General features: G+C 42.1%; 1 protein-coding gene across 1 annotated transcript in view; it reads left to right on the top strand.

The window, feature by feature from the left end:
- LOC122423346 (antigen WC1.1-like) overlaps positions 1-15,663 on the top strand; it is a 51,759-nt gene that overhangs the window by 28,806 nt on the left and 7,290 nt on the right. The window lies entirely within an intron of this gene.

Here is a 15,663-nt window from a genome sequence, read left to right on the forward strand (position 1 = left end):
CAAATGGCATCCCACTCCAGTGCTCTTGCCTGGAAAATCCCATGGACGGAGGAGCCTGGTAGGCTGTCGTCCATGGGGTCGCTAAGAGTCGGACACAGTGAGCGACTTCACTTTCACTTTTCACTTTCATGCATTGGAGAAGGAAATGGCAACCCACTCCACTGTTCTTGCCTGGAGAATCCTAGGGATGGGGGAGCCTGATGGGTTGCCATCTATGGGGTCACACAGAGTCGGACACAACTGAAGAGACTTCACAGCAGCAGCAGCAGTAGGAGTGGAGTCTACTCTTACTATAGGAGGATATCATTTACATATATAGAGGTGATCCCTAAAGGGATATCATTTAACAAATCAAGATTCTTATGGATTTGTGCCAGATTTCAAGTTTCCTTTGCATCAGTTCAGTTCAGTAGAGTCGCTCAGTCGTGTCCGACTCTTTGCGACCCCATGAATTGCAGCATGCTAGGCCTCCCTGTCCATCACCAACTCCCGGAGTTTACTCAAATTCATGCCCATTGAGTTGGTGATGCCATCCAGCCGTCTTATCCTCTGTCGTCCCGTTCTCCTCCTGCCCCCAATCCCTCCCAGCATCAGGGTCTTTTCCAATGAGTCAACTCTTTGCATGAGGTGGCCAAAGTATTGGCGTTTCAGCTTCAGCATCAGTCCTTCCAATGAACACCCAGAACTCATCTCCTTCAGGATGGACTGGTTGGATCTCCTTGCAGTCCAAGGGACTCTCAAGAGTCTTCTCCAACACCACAGTTCAAAAGCATCAATTTTTCGGCACTCAGCTTTCTTCACAGTCCAACTCTCACATCCATACATGACCACGGGACAAGCCTATGCCCCAACCAGTAATGCTTAAGAAGCCGAAGTTGAACGGTTCTATGAAGACTGACAAGACCTTTTAGAACTAACACCCAAAAAAGATGTCCTTTTCATTATAGGGGACTGGAACACAAAAGTAGGAAGTCAAGAAACACCTGGAGTAACAGGCAAATTTGGCCTTGGAGTATGGAATGAAGCAGGGCAAATGGTAATAGAGTTTTGCCAATAGAACGCACCAGTCATAGCAAACACCCTCTTCCAACAACACAAGTGAAGACTCTACACATGGACATCACCAGATGGCCAACACTGAAATCAGATTGATTATATTCTTTGCAGCCAAAGATGGAGAAGCTCTATACAGTCAGCAAAAACAAGACCAGGAGCTGACTGTGGCTCAGATCATGAACTCCTTATTGCCAAATTCAGACTTAAACTGAAGAGAGTAGGGATAACCACTAGACCATTCAGCTATGACCTAAATCAAATCCCTTATGACTATACAGTGGAAGTGAGAAATAGATTTAAGGGACTAGATCTGATAGACAGAGGGCCTGATGAACTATGGACGGAGGTTCATGACATTGTACAGGAGACAGGGATCAAGACCATCCCCATAGAAAAGAAATGCGAAAAGGCAAAATGGTTATATGAGGAGGCCTTACAAATAGCTGTGAAACAAAGAGAAGCAAAAAGCAAAGGAGAAAAGGAAAGATATTCCCATTTGAATTCAGAGTTACAAAGAATAGCAGGGAGAGATAAGAAAACCTTCCTTAGCGATCAGTGCAAAGAAATAGAGGAAAACAACAGAAGGGGAAGACTAGAGATCTCTTTAAGAAAATCAGAGATACCAAAGGAACATTTTATGCAAAAATGGGCTCAATAAAGGACAGAAAATGTATGGACCTAACAGAAGCAGAAGATGTTAAGAAGAGGTGGCAAGAATACACAGAAGAACTATACAAAAAAGATCTTCATGACCCAGATAATCATAATGGTGTGATCACTCACCTAGAGGCAGACATCCTGGAATGTGAAGTCAAGTGGGCCTTAGGAAGCATCACTACAAACAAAGCTAGTGGAGGTGATGGAATTCCAGTTGAGCTATTTCAAATCCTGAAAGATGACGCTGTGAAAATGCTGCACTCAATATGCCAGCAAATTGGGAAAACTCAGCAGTGGCCACAGGACTGGAAAAGGTCAGTTTTCATTCCAATCCCTAAGAAAGGCAATCCCAAAGAATGCTCAAACTACCGCACAACTGCACTCATCTCACACGCTAGTAAAATAATGCTCAAAATTCTCCAAGCCAGGCTTCAACAACATGTGAACCAAGAACATCCAGATGTTCAAGCTGGTTTTAGAAAAGGCAGAGGAACCGGAGATCAAATTGCCAACATCCACTGGATCATCGAAAGAGCAAGGGAGTTCCAGAAAAACATCTATTTCTGCTTCATTGACAACGCCAAAGCCTTCGACTGTGTGGATCACAATAAACTGTGGAGAATTCTGAAAGAGATGGGCATACCAGACCACCTGACCTGCCTCTTGAGAAACCTGTATGCAGGTCAGGAAGCAACAGTTAGAACTGGACATGGAACAACAGATTGGTTCCAAATAGGAAAAGGAATACATCATGGCTGTATATTGTCACGCTGCTTATCTAACTTATATGCAGAGTACCTCATGAGAAACGCTGGGCTTTATGAAGCACAAGCTGGAATTAAGATTGCCGAGAGAAATATCAATAACCTCAGATATGCAGATGATACCACCCTTATGGCAGAGAGTGAAGAGGAACTAAAGAGCCTCTTGATGAAAGTGAAAGAGGAGAGTGAAAAAGTTGGCTTAAAGCTCAACATTCAGAAAACTAAGATCATGGCATCTGGTCTCATCACCTCATGGGAAATAGATGGGAAGACAGTGGAAACAGTGTCAGACTTTATTTTTTGGGGCTCCAAAATCACTGCAGATGGTGACTGCAGCCATGAAATTAAAAGATGCTTCCTTTGCATATTTAGATGTAAATGTTCATAGTTCTTTGATGGTAGAAATAGAGAGCTGTGAATGAAATGCTCTGAGTCATATATTCTTTCATTGTTACTAGAAAAGTCTCTCTCCCCAATTTTTCCTTTAAGATATCTGTATAAATGCAAACTTTAGAGGAACACTTAGCCATGCACTGGCAAGTCAAAGGTGGAGGGAATAAAACATGAATTTCTGTGTTTTATGATAAGAGATTATGTAGTTTATATTTGATGATTTCAAAGATATAAGAGACTTGTGTTTGGGGGCTTATTTGGAGCAAGAGGACAAACGTAGTTTTTGAAGAAGGTGGAGCAGGTTTTACAGTAGCTGGGAGGAAGGGGAATGGCAATGGGAGCTGATGAAGGCAACTGTGAGGTTCTCTGAGCAGCACTGAGGGCCCAGGTGTGGTGTGGAAGATGCTGTGTGTGCCTAAGGACACAAGACGTCTACACAGCAAGAGACCAGCAAAGATATGTCTTCATTATATTTAATATCTTTACTCATCACATCAGCCTTCTATTTAATAATTTGCTTGGAATTTTCACACACTTATTCTTCCATGTAAAGTTTAAAATCAAGTAGAAAATAAAAAAGAAATAATATGTCTCAGAAGTCTCTATCCTAATATATCCTAAGACTTTATTGATTATCCAGCACATGTCTGAATAATTAACTTTTATCAGGGTATATAAAACAGAATACAAGAAACACTTCTCTCTTTGTCTTTCTAAATTTTTAATCTCGTGCAATTAATATAACAATATCAACAACCTTGGATATGCAGATGACATCACCCTAAATGGCAGAAAGTGAAGAGGATCTAAAGAGCCTCTTGATGAAAGTGAAAGAGGAGAGTGAAAAAGCTGACTTGAAACTCAGCATTCAAAAAACTAAGATTATGGATCCTGTCCCATCACTTCATGGCAAAAAGATGGGGAAAAAATGAAAACTGTGACAGACTTTATTTTCTTGGGCTCCAAAATCACTCTGGACAGTGACTGTAGTCATGAAATTAAAAGATGCTTGTTCCTTGGAAGAAAAGCTATGACAAACCTAGACAGTATATTAAAAAACAGAGACATTACTTTGAGACAAAGGTCCATCTAGTCAAAGCTATGGTTATTTCAATAGTCATGTATGGATGTAAGAGTTAGACCATAAAGAAGGCTGAACACGGAAAAACTGATGCTTTTGAACTGTGGTGTTGGAGAAGACTCTTGAGAGTCCCCTGGTCTGCAAGGAGATCAAACCAGTCAATCCTAAAGGAAATCAACCCTGATATTAACTGAAAGGACTGATGCTGAAGCTGAAGCTCCAATACTTTGGCCACCTGATATGAAGAACTGATTCATTGGAAAAGACCCTGATGCTGGGAAAGATAGGAGGCTGGTGGAGAAGGGGGCGACAGAAGATGATATGGTTAGTTGGCATCACCGACTTGATGGACATGAGTTTGAGCAAACTTAGAGAGATAGTGAAGGACAGGGAAGCCTGTCATTCTGCAATCCTTGGGGTAGCAAAGAGTCGGACATGACTTCACTTTCTGCCATAACAAGAACCAGTTAAATAAAAACTCATTATCTAGGATGTGTAGCACCTGTGACCAAACTCTCAGCCAGAATAGATTAGGGGTCCTAACCTGGGCCTCTCTGGGGAGATGGAAATGGATAAATGATAAAAGGCAAGCAGATCATCCTCTCTCTCATCATTCATTCTTGTATGAGTGGTCAAGCTAATCCTTCAATTCTTTAATTTCTGCAGTGCCTTTTCTGTTCTCTCCTGCTTTCTATGCTGCTGCTGCTGCTGCTAAGTCGCTTCAGTCGTGTCCAACTCTGTGCGACCCATAGACAGAAGCCCACCAGGCTCCCCCGTCCCTGGGATTTTCCAGGCAAGAACACTGGAGTGGGTTGCTATTGCCTTTTCCGCCTGCTCTCTATAGTAGATTTTTATTCTGTTACATCATTCTTTTTGAGACTTCAAAGTTCACAAGCTTATGCAATCAGAGTCCTTCACCAGAACAAATTCCACCATGTACATGAATAATCATGAGCATACTCAGAAACCAGGAAAATTATTTTAAAAGTTGTTCTTTATGATGTGCAAATGTTTTCCTATTGGATTACCTTTTCTCCATCCAAAATATGGTCTCTGAAGGATGAAACATTTTCATCAGTCTTTTCTTTGGTCTCTCTCTCATACTCCATCCACTCTGCGTTTAACCTACCACTCACTCCACCTCACTCCCTACAGAAGTTCTTTCCTTTTGGAGTCTCCTTTCCATCTATTTGTAGCTCTTAAGCTTGTTTTTTCTTTTCTGCATTGGGAGAAATGGGAAAGGGTAGCAGGGTTATATGGCAAATGGGAGGAGCACAGGGGATAATAAGTGTTAAAATCTTGTTGAACAAGTCTTTTTTCCCCCAAATCTTTCTCTGTTTCATTCCTATGGAGGCTTTTGCAATTTAGAAATCTCTAAAGTATATATGGCTTGTTTTCTGTCTGCTCTCTTCCTCTCACTCTCCTTTTTTATAGCTTGCTGGCTTCTTATCTCAGAAATCCAAGTAGGAAAAGCATATGCAGTTAGCATATAGATAAGTTTAGAATACATTAAATTATTATTACTCTTTCATATTTGCTGAGAATCTCCTGTCTAGTATGAAGTAATCAAGTAACTCAATTGTCTTGCATAATCCCACTGAGACCTCACTTTCTCCCAGGTGTCTTGATAAATCCTAGGTTTTTAAGAAAGATGCCTTGGACCATTCCCTCCCTTTCCTATGACTCTGAGCATTTGTCATTTCTAAACTTACCTGTGGACAACTTCTTTCACAATTAGATTATAATACCTGCACTCAGATCCAGCCCGTGTGATTTTCCCTGTCCTCAGTGGCTTGAATATTGGCTCTGAGAGAAAACTGGCTAGAATTTTAGCCTCAGAAATCTCAGGATGGTCCTCTAAACTTCTAAACTTCTCTGGCTCTTAGGCCTCTTGATTCCCATGGACCTTTTTAACTCTCAGTTCAGCTCTGTACCCAAGTTTGAATATCTACCACTGTGCAGTTTCTTTGGGCACTGTAGTTTCCAGGCTCCCAGATAGGAATTAACATTCCTAACCAAAATATATATTCTTGGGATTCAGCCACTCCTAACAGATCCTTCAGTCCTTCTGGATATCTCTTCAGAAACTTGCTCATGAAAATGCAGTTTGACAATGACAGGCAAATTCTCTCTTCTTATCCCCTATTATTCCACAGTTGGAAAAAAAGCTTTCACACCATTGCCTGTGAGATGTTGTTTCGAACTGTCAAGCCAGGTTCATGAACACTCACTGAGTTTGTTGTTCTTTGTTTCTTTTAGGATTTGTGCGTCTGGCTGGAGGGGATGGACCCTGCTCAGGGCAAGTAGAAGTGTATTCTGGAGAAGCCTGGACCCCAGTGTCTGATGGGAACTTCACACTCCCCACTGCCCAGGTCATCTGTGCAGAGCTGGGATGTGGCAAGGCTGTGTCTGTCCTGGGACATGAGCTCTTCGGAGAGTCCGATGACTGGGTCCAGGCTGAAGAGTTCAGATGTGAAGGGGAGGAGCCTGAGCTCCGGGTCTGCCCCAGAGCGCCCTGTCCAGGGGGCAGGTGTCACCACAGTGGAGTTGCTCAGGTTGTCTGTTCAGGTGAGATGCATGTCAGGACTTAGCCTCTATGTAAACTCAGTTCAAGCTAAAAAAGAAATCAGATTTTGCTGAAATCCTGTCTTTTTCTATCAGTGTACACAGATGTCCGGCTTCTGAAACATGGCACCTCTCAGTGTTGAGGGGCGGGTGGAGATGAATATTTCTGGACAATGGAGAGCTCTCTGTGCCTCCCACTGGAGTCTGGCCAATGCCAATGTTGTCTGTCGGCAGCTCAGCTGTGGCGTCGCCGTCTCCACCCCAAACGGAGCAGAAGGAAGTGATCAACTCTGGAAAGCCCGATTTCACTGCTCAGGGGCTGAGTCCTTCCTGTGGCAATGCCCTGTGACTGCCCTGGGTGTTCCTGACTGTTCCCATGGCAACACGGCCTCTGTGATCTGCTCAGGTAAGACAGGGAAGGGCTACTGTACTTAGGATGCTCCTGGAGTGAAATCTCCCCAGAGCAGAGAGTAAAGGAGAACAGGCTTAAAAATAAAGATATTCTGTAGTGAAATGTTTAATCTTGTTACTGAACTCAGGTTTCAGCTGCTCATTACTCAAGAATCTAACACTGAGAGACAAACATGGGGTAAAATTAAAGACAGCTTTGTTGAGGAAACCAGCAGTTCTGGGAGACAGGGGACTAATGTGATAAAGAACCAGCTCCCCCTTGCTGATCAGAGGCGAGAGTTTTTAAATGGGAATTTCAGGAGTGCACAGGTGGAGGCAGGGGACAGGCTACCTGCAGAAAAGCACAGCTAGCTCCGGCAGTCATCTTGAAATAGGTCTGATCAGTGTCACCTTTATTGTTTGGAATACAGTTATTCATCAGTCCTAGTGTCAGTCTGTTCCCATTTCCTTGAGGCTGATTCTTGGAATTGTGCAAGATGAAGAAGATTATGGGCTTCCCTGTTGACTCAGATGGTAAAGAATCTGCTTGCAATGCAAGAGACTCAGGTTTGATCCCTGGGTTGGGAAGATCCCCTGGAGAAGGAAATGGCACCCCACTAGTCTGGTCATCATGTAATTTACTTCTACCACCTGGTTGGGATTTCAGTATCTGCACAAAAGCTCAAAGGATGTGGCTCAGAATGTTAGCTATAGCCCATGAGGAGGAACTAAAAATCCTTGACTTTGTTTAGGGTTAAACTATTATTCTTTTATCCTATTTGACGGTTTTCCTTTGTTTCCGAAATTTTCTCATTTCTGTGATCAAATTGATTCTTTGGCTAAGGATTTTCTACAGACAGAAGCAAGTGGAGGACATGAGGGTGGTCTGTCCTGAGAAGGCTCCGTTAAGGTCCTGCTCCATAACCTTCTCATTGTTCACTCATTTTTTCAAGGGAAAGAAGTGCTAAGAAATGCTAAGAAGTGCTATGTCAGGGAAAGAAATACTTAGATGAATAATATTTTTATGAAATATTATTATTTAAGGATAATAATAGAGAACAAAGTACAAACAATAAGTGTACACCTAGGTCATGTTCCCCAACCCAGATCTACAAAGAGAACATTCACAGCACCACAGAATCACTATTGCCTCCCAAAAGCTGTGTCCTCCCCCTCTCCAGGGAAGACTGCTTACCTAAGACTTGTACTGTCATAGAATAATTTGTCAGTTTTTGAACTTTATGTATAACCATACAGAATGTTTTCTTTCGTGTCTAATTTCTTTGATTTCAAACTGTGTTTGAAATTCACTCATGATGTTGTTTATGGCAACACGGTATTCAGTTTTATTATGATAGTGTAATCCTTTGAATGATCACATGACCATGCGTTGATCCATTCAACTAATGGCAGAGATTTGAGTTTGTCGCCAGGTTTTGACTATTACAAATACAGTGGTGCAAACTACCGTGATGATGACTTTTGGAACAAATATTTATTATGTTTTTTGTGTGTTTAATTCTGTCTTATATTTTTATTTTCTTAAAGGTATGCTGTACTTCAGTGAGCCAAGTTACTAATCTTAAGCTTGACTTGTCACCTTTTTTACTGTACATGTAGTGCTCCTTCAGTCAGTCAGTTCAGTTCAGTTGCTCAGTCATGTCTGACTCTTTGCGACCCCATGGACTGCAGCACATCAAGCTTCCCTGTCCTTCATTATCTCCCACAGCTTGTTCAAGCTCATATCCATTGAGTTGGGGATACCACCCACTCATCTCATCTTCTGTCATCTCCTTCTCCTCCTGCCTTCAATATTTTTCAGCATCAGGGTCTTTTCCAATGAGTCAGTTCTTCCCATCATCTGGCCAAAGTATTAGAGCTTCAATTTCAGCATCAGTCCTTCCAATGAATATTCAGGACTGATTTCCTTTAGGATTGACTGGCTTAATATCCTTGAAGTTCAAGGGACTCTCAAGAGTCTTCTCCAACACCACAGTTCACAAGCATCAATTCTTCAGTGCTCAACTTTCTTTATGGTCCAACTCTCACATCCATACATAACTACTGGAGAAACTATAGCTTTGTTGGACCTTTGTTGGCAAAGTAACATCTCTGCTTTTTAATATGCTATCTAGGTTTGTCATAGCTTTTCTTCCACTGAAGCAAGCATCTTTTAGTTTCATGGCTGCAGTCACCATTTGCAGTGATTTTGGAGTCCAAGAAAATAAAGTCTGTCACTGTTTTCATTGTTTCCCCATGTATTTGCCATGAAGTGATGGGACAAGATGCCATGATCTTCATTTTCTGAATGTTGAGTTTCAAGACAACATTTTCACTCACCTCTTTCACTTTCATCAAGAGGCTCTTTAATTCCTCTTCGCTTTCTGCCATAAGGGTGGTGTCATCTGCATATCTGAGGTTATTGATATTTCTCCCAGCAGTCTTGACTCCAGCTTCTGCTGCATCCATCCCGGCATTTCGCATGACTTACTCTGCATACAAGTTAAATAAGCAGAGTGACAGTATACAGCCTTGACGTACTTCTGTCTCAGTTTTGAACCAGTCCATTGTTGCAGTCCACAGAGCTCCTTATATTCTTCTAGAAAGAACTTTGTCTACTCCAAAATCACAAAAATATTCTCTGAGAGTATCTCACAGAAGTGTAATTACTTTTCTTTTGCATATAATTATACACTGCTTCTAGGATTGATAACTGTGTAGGATAAGGGTCAAGTGTCATGCTTTCATATGGGCATCCAATTGACTCAAAATCTTTTTCTGGAAAGACTATTCCCTACTGCAGTGCCACCTTCATGATGAACGAAAGGGCACATATGTCTGAGTACTTCTTTTAGACTCTCTATTCTGTTCCACTGTGTCATTTGTCTATCCTTGCACCTGTCCCACATTTTCTTTTTTTTCCCCACGTTTTCTTAATTATTGTAACTTTATAGTAAATCTTGAACCTTCCCTGGTGGCTCAGATGGTAAAGAATCTGTCTGCAAGGCGGGAGACCTGGGTTTGATCCCTGGGTTGGGAAGATCCCCTGGAGAAGGGCATGGCAACCGACTCCAGTATTCTTGCCTGGAGAGTCCCCATGGAGAGAGGAGCTTGGCGGGCTATAGTCCCCTGTGTCACAAAGAATCAGAAATGACTGAGTGACTAAGCACACATAGTAAACTCGGGTAACTTTAATTTAAAGAAGTTATGTTGTTGTTCTTGCTAACTGCCTTGGTCTTTCTTGGTTTTTGTATTTTCTATACATTTTTGAGCTGAAGCTCCAATACTTTGCCACCTGATGTGAAGAGCTGACTCACTAGCAAAGACCCTGATGCTGGGAAAGACTGAAGGCAGGAGGAGAAGGGGACAACAGAAGATGAGATGGTTGGATGGCATCACTGACTCAATGGACACGAGTTTGGGTAAACTCTGGGAGTTGGTGATGGACAGGGAAGCCTGGCTTGCTGCAGTCCATGGGGTTGCAAAGAGACAGATATGACTGAGTGACTGAAAAACAACATAAATTTTGAATCATCTTGTCCTGTTTCACACACACAAAAGCATCAGGGAATTTTATTGAGGTTAGCTTTAATCTGTATATAAATTTGAGAATGATTTATTTTGACAACATTGAGTTTCCCAATTCATTGGCAAAATATATCCTTTCATTCAGTTAGGTCTTGAATTTCTCTCAGATGTTTTGCACATCTTTACCTAGGTTTTCTCCTAGGCATTTTATGGGTTTGATGTTACTAGTATTTCCTTTAGTGAAGGTTTTCTAGGAATGAATTCTCTCTGAACTTTATCTGGATTCCCCAAATGTTAGGTTAGTACTTTGCTTTAATCCTTCTTTCGTTCTTTCCTTTCCCTCTCTCTCTCACTCTAGTTTTCTCTCTCTTTCTCTGTCTTGCTCTAGCTTTCCCTCTCTCTCCTCCTTTGTTTCTCTCCTGCCCCATTTTCCCCCTGAGTATATAAAATCTTTCTGGATTAAGTTGCAGACAGGATGCTGCTTTATCCCTCCCCTTCCCCAACAACAACAAAAAATACTTCAGGGAATTTCCTTACATAATCACAGTTCAATCAAACCTTTAGAGATATCAGCCCCAGATAACATCTAAGTGCAACCACATGAGAAACCCCAAAGATAGAACTGCCAAGTTGAGTCTTTCCCAAATTACTGACCAGAAAATCACGATGAAAATTAAAAAAAAAAAAATCCTTCAACTGCTAAGTGTGGGGGGAAACTTTGTTATACAGTATTGTTAACCAGGCACTTACCATGTGATCAGCTTTTCTATATAGAGGAACACTTGTCCTCTCATCTTCCATTTTACTATTTCTACTTCATATTGATCTAATGTGCTAATAAACTCATTGTCTAGTTCTTAATTTCAGCTGTAGAATTTTCATTTGCTTTTGTTATCATTTCTCTGCCAAGAAACACATCTTGTTAATTAACTCTTGGAGCACTTTAATCATGGCTATTTAAATTCTCTGTCAGACTTTTAGAGGAAAACATAGGCAGAAGATTCTTTGACATAAATTACAACAAGATCTTTTTTGACCAACTTTCTGGAGTAAAGAAAGTAAAAACAAAAATAAACAAAGAGGACCCAGTTAAACTTAAAAGCTTTTGTGTAGCAAAGGAAACCATAAACAGAACAAAAAGACAACTGTTAGAATGGGAGAAAATATTTGCCACTAAAATGAAGCAACTAACAAGCGACTAATCTTGAAAATGCACAAACAACTCAATATCAACAAACCAAACAACTCAATTAAAAAATGGGAAAAAGACCTAAACAGACATTTCTCCAGACATACATGGCTAACAACAACATGAAAAGATGTTCAACATCACTAATTATTCAGTTCAGTTCAGTTCAGTCGCTCAGTCGTGTCTGACTCTTTGCGACCCCATTGACTGAAGCACGAGAGGCCTCCCTGTCCATCACCAACTCCCGGAGATTACTCAAACTCATGTCCACTGAGTTGGTGATGCCATCCAGCAACCTCATCCTCTGTTGTCCCCTTCTCCTCCTGCCCTCAATCTTTCCCAGCATCAGGGTCTTTTCCAAGGAGTCAGTTCTTCACATCAGCTGGCCAAAGTACCAGAGCTTCAGCTTTAGCATCAGTCCTTCCAGTGAACATTCTGGACTGATCTCCTTTAGGATGGACTGGTTGGATCTCCTTGCAGTCCTAGGGACTTTCAAGAGTCTTCTCCAACACCACAGTTCAAAAGCATCAATTCTTTGGTGCTCAGTTTTCTTTATAGTCCAATTCTCACATCCATACATGACCACTGGAAAAACCACAACCTTGACTAGATAGACCTTTGTTGGCAAAGTAATGTCTCTGCTTTTTAATATGCTGTCTAGGTTGGTCATAACTTTTCTTCCAAGAAGTAAGTGTCTTTTAATTTCATGGCTGCAGTCAACATCTACAGTGATTTTGGAGCCCCCCAAAATAAAGTCAGCCACTATTTCCACTGTTTCCCCATCTCTTTGCCATGAAGTGATGGGGCCGGATGCCATGATCTTTGTTTTCTGAGTGTTGAGCTTTAAGCCAACTTTTTCACCCTCCTCTTTCACTTTCATCAAGAGGCTCTTTAGTTCTTCTTCACTTTCTGCCATAAGGGTGGTGTCATCTGCATATCTGAGATTATTGATATTTCTCCCAGCAGTCTTGGTTCCAGCTTGTGCTTCATCCAGCCCAGCATTTCTCATGATGTACTCTGCATATAAGTTAAATAAGCAGGGTGACAATATACAGCCTTGACGTACTCTTTTTCCTGTTTGGAACCAGTCTGTTGTTCCATGTCCAGTTCTAACTGTTGCTTCCTGACCTGCATACAGATTTCTCAAGAGGCAGGTCAGGTGGTCCCATCTCTTTTAGAATTTTCCACAATTTATTGTAATGCACACAGTCAAAGGCTTTGGCATAGCCAATAAAGCAGAAATAGATGTTTTTTTTTCTGGAACTCTCTGCTTTTTTGAGGATCCAGCGCATGTTGGCAATTTGATCTCTTGTTCCTCTGCCTTTGCTAAAACCAGCTTGAACATCTGGAAATTCATGGTTCACATGTTGTTGAAGCCTGGCTTGGAGAATTTTGAGCATTAGTTTGCTAGTGTGTGAGATGAGTCCAGTTGTGTGGTAGTTTAAGCATTCTTTCGCATTGCCTTTCTTTGGGATTGGAATGAAAACTGACCTTTTCCAGTCCTGTGGCCACTGCTGAGTATTCCAAATTTACTGGCATGTTGCGTTCAGCACTTTCACAGCATCATCTTTTAGGATTTGAAATAGGATTGTTATGTAGAATGAAGTAAATCAGAAAAAGAAAAACAAATACTGTATAACATCATTTATATGAGGAATCTAGAAAAATGGTAGAGATGAACTTACTGCAAAGCAGAAATAGAGACACCAATATAGAGAACATCAAATGGATACTAAGAGGGGAAATGAAGAGTGGGATGAACTGGGACATTGAGATTGACATATATACACTATTGATGTGCTGTGCTGGGCACTTAGTCGCTGAATCATATCTGACTCTGCAACCCCATGGGCTGTAGCCTGCCAGGCTCCTCTGTCCATGGGGATTCTCCAGGAAAGAACTGTGGAGTGGGTTGCCATACCCTCCTCCAGGGGATCTTCCCAAGCCAAGGATCAAACCCAGGTCTCTTGCATTGCAGGCGGATTCTTTACTGCCTGAGCCATCAGACTCAGAAGCCCTACACTATTGATATTAAGTATAAAATTGATATTGCCTGGGGAATCCCATAGACATGGAGCCTGATGGGCTACAATCCATAGTGTCACAGAGTCAGACATGACTGAAGTGACTTAGCATACATGCACACATAAACTTTGCCAACAAATGTCCTTCTAGTCAAGGCTATGGTTTTTCCAGTGGTCATGTATGGATGTGAGAGTTGGACTATAAGGAAAGCTGAGCACAGGAGAATTGATGCTTTTGAACTGTGGGGGTTGGAGAAGACTCTTGAGAGTCCCTTGGACTGCAAGGAGATCCATCCAGCCCATCCTAAAGGCGATCACTCCTGGGTATTCATTGGAAAGATTGATGTTGAAGCTGAAGCTTCAATACTTTGGCCACCTGATGCGAAGAGGTGACTCATTGGAAAAGACCCTGATGCTGGGAAAGATTGAAGGCAGGGGGAGAAGGGGACGACAGAGGATGAGACAGTTGGATGACATCATCGACTCTATGGGCATGGGTTTGGGTGGACTCCAGGAGTTGGTGATGGACAGGGAGGCCTGGCCTGCTGCGGTTCATGTGGTCGCAAAGAGTTGGACAGGACTGAGCAACTGAACTGAGCATATAAAATAGATAAATAATAGCCTATTGTATAGCACAGGGAACTCTACTCAGTGCTCTGTGGTGACCTAAATAGGAAGTAAATCCAGGAAAGAGGGGAGATATATATATGTGTTGTTGCTTGGTCGCTGAGTTGCTTCTGTCTCTTTTGTGACCCCATGGACTGTAGCCTGCCACACTCCTTTGTCCATAGGATTTCCCAGGTAAGAATGCTGGATTGGGTTGCCATTTCTTTCCCCAGAGCATCTTCCCAACCAGGGATGGAACCCCAGTCTCCTATTTGGCAGGCAGATTTTTTACCACTGAGTCACCTAGGAAACCCATATATGTATATATAACTTATTAAATTTGTTGTACAGTAGAAGCTACCACAACATTGTAAATCAATTATGCTCAAATAAAAATTAATAAAAATAAATAAAATAAATTCTCTGTCAGGTAACTCTAAGAGACAAATACCCTGGGAAATTTTTTTAATGTTTCTTTTCCCTCTTGTTTTCCATGAGATCTCTTTTATATAAGTGTTTTTAAAATCACAAACATTGTAGATAAAAATTTTTGTACAAATCCTTCAGAAAGGATTTTGTTTTGCTTCTTCTATTTAGGTGTAGATTAAGGATAGAGCAACTTATTTAACTCATTCTTAGGGCAAAGCTTGGCTTAAAACAGGAATCATGGTATTGTCAGGACCAGGACTGTTCATAGAGAAAGGGAACACTAAGATTATGGTAACTTTACAGGTGTGTTACAGCTTTCATCTCAGCTCCATCACTAGGTCATTATTATTATTGTTTTTTTATTTTGAACTTTTTACTTTGTATTGGGTTTAGCCGATTAACAATGTTGTTATAGTTTCAGGTGAATAGCCAGGGACTCAGCCATACATATACATGTATCCATTTCCCCTCAAACTCCCCTCCTCTCCTAAAAATTATTTAGCTCAACTGAGTATCTTGATCTTCAACCCTCTCAACCCTCTAATCATCGCTGTTCCTTCAGGAAACCACACCCAGGTGCTGCCCCAGTGCAATGACTCCGTGTCTGAACCAGCAGGGTCTGCAGCCTCAGAGGAGAGCGCCCCCTACTGCTCAGGTGAGGGTCCCACAGGACAGAAGACCCTTCCCAATCCCCAGGTCACCGCCCCATTGTCCCATTTCTCTCTCCTCAGACAGCAGACAGCTCCGCCTGGTGGATGGGGGCGGTCCCTGCGCCGGGAGAGTGGAGATCCTTGAGCAGGGCTCCTGGGGCACCATCTGTGATGACGGCTGGGACATGGACGATGCCCAGGTGGTGTGCAGGCAGCTGGGCTGTGGAGACGCGCTCAATGCCACAGGGTCTGCTCACTTCGGGGCAGGGTCAGGGCCCATCTGGCTGGATGACGTGAACTGCACAGGAAAGGAGTCCCACGTGTGGAGGTG

This window comes from Cervus canadensis, chromosome 21 (assembly GCF_019320065.1).
Source record: "Cervus canadensis isolate Bull #8, Minnesota chromosome 21, ASM1932006v1, whole genome shotgun sequence".
NCBI lineage: Eukaryota > Metazoa > Chordata > Mammalia > Artiodactyla > Cervidae > Cervus > Cervus canadensis.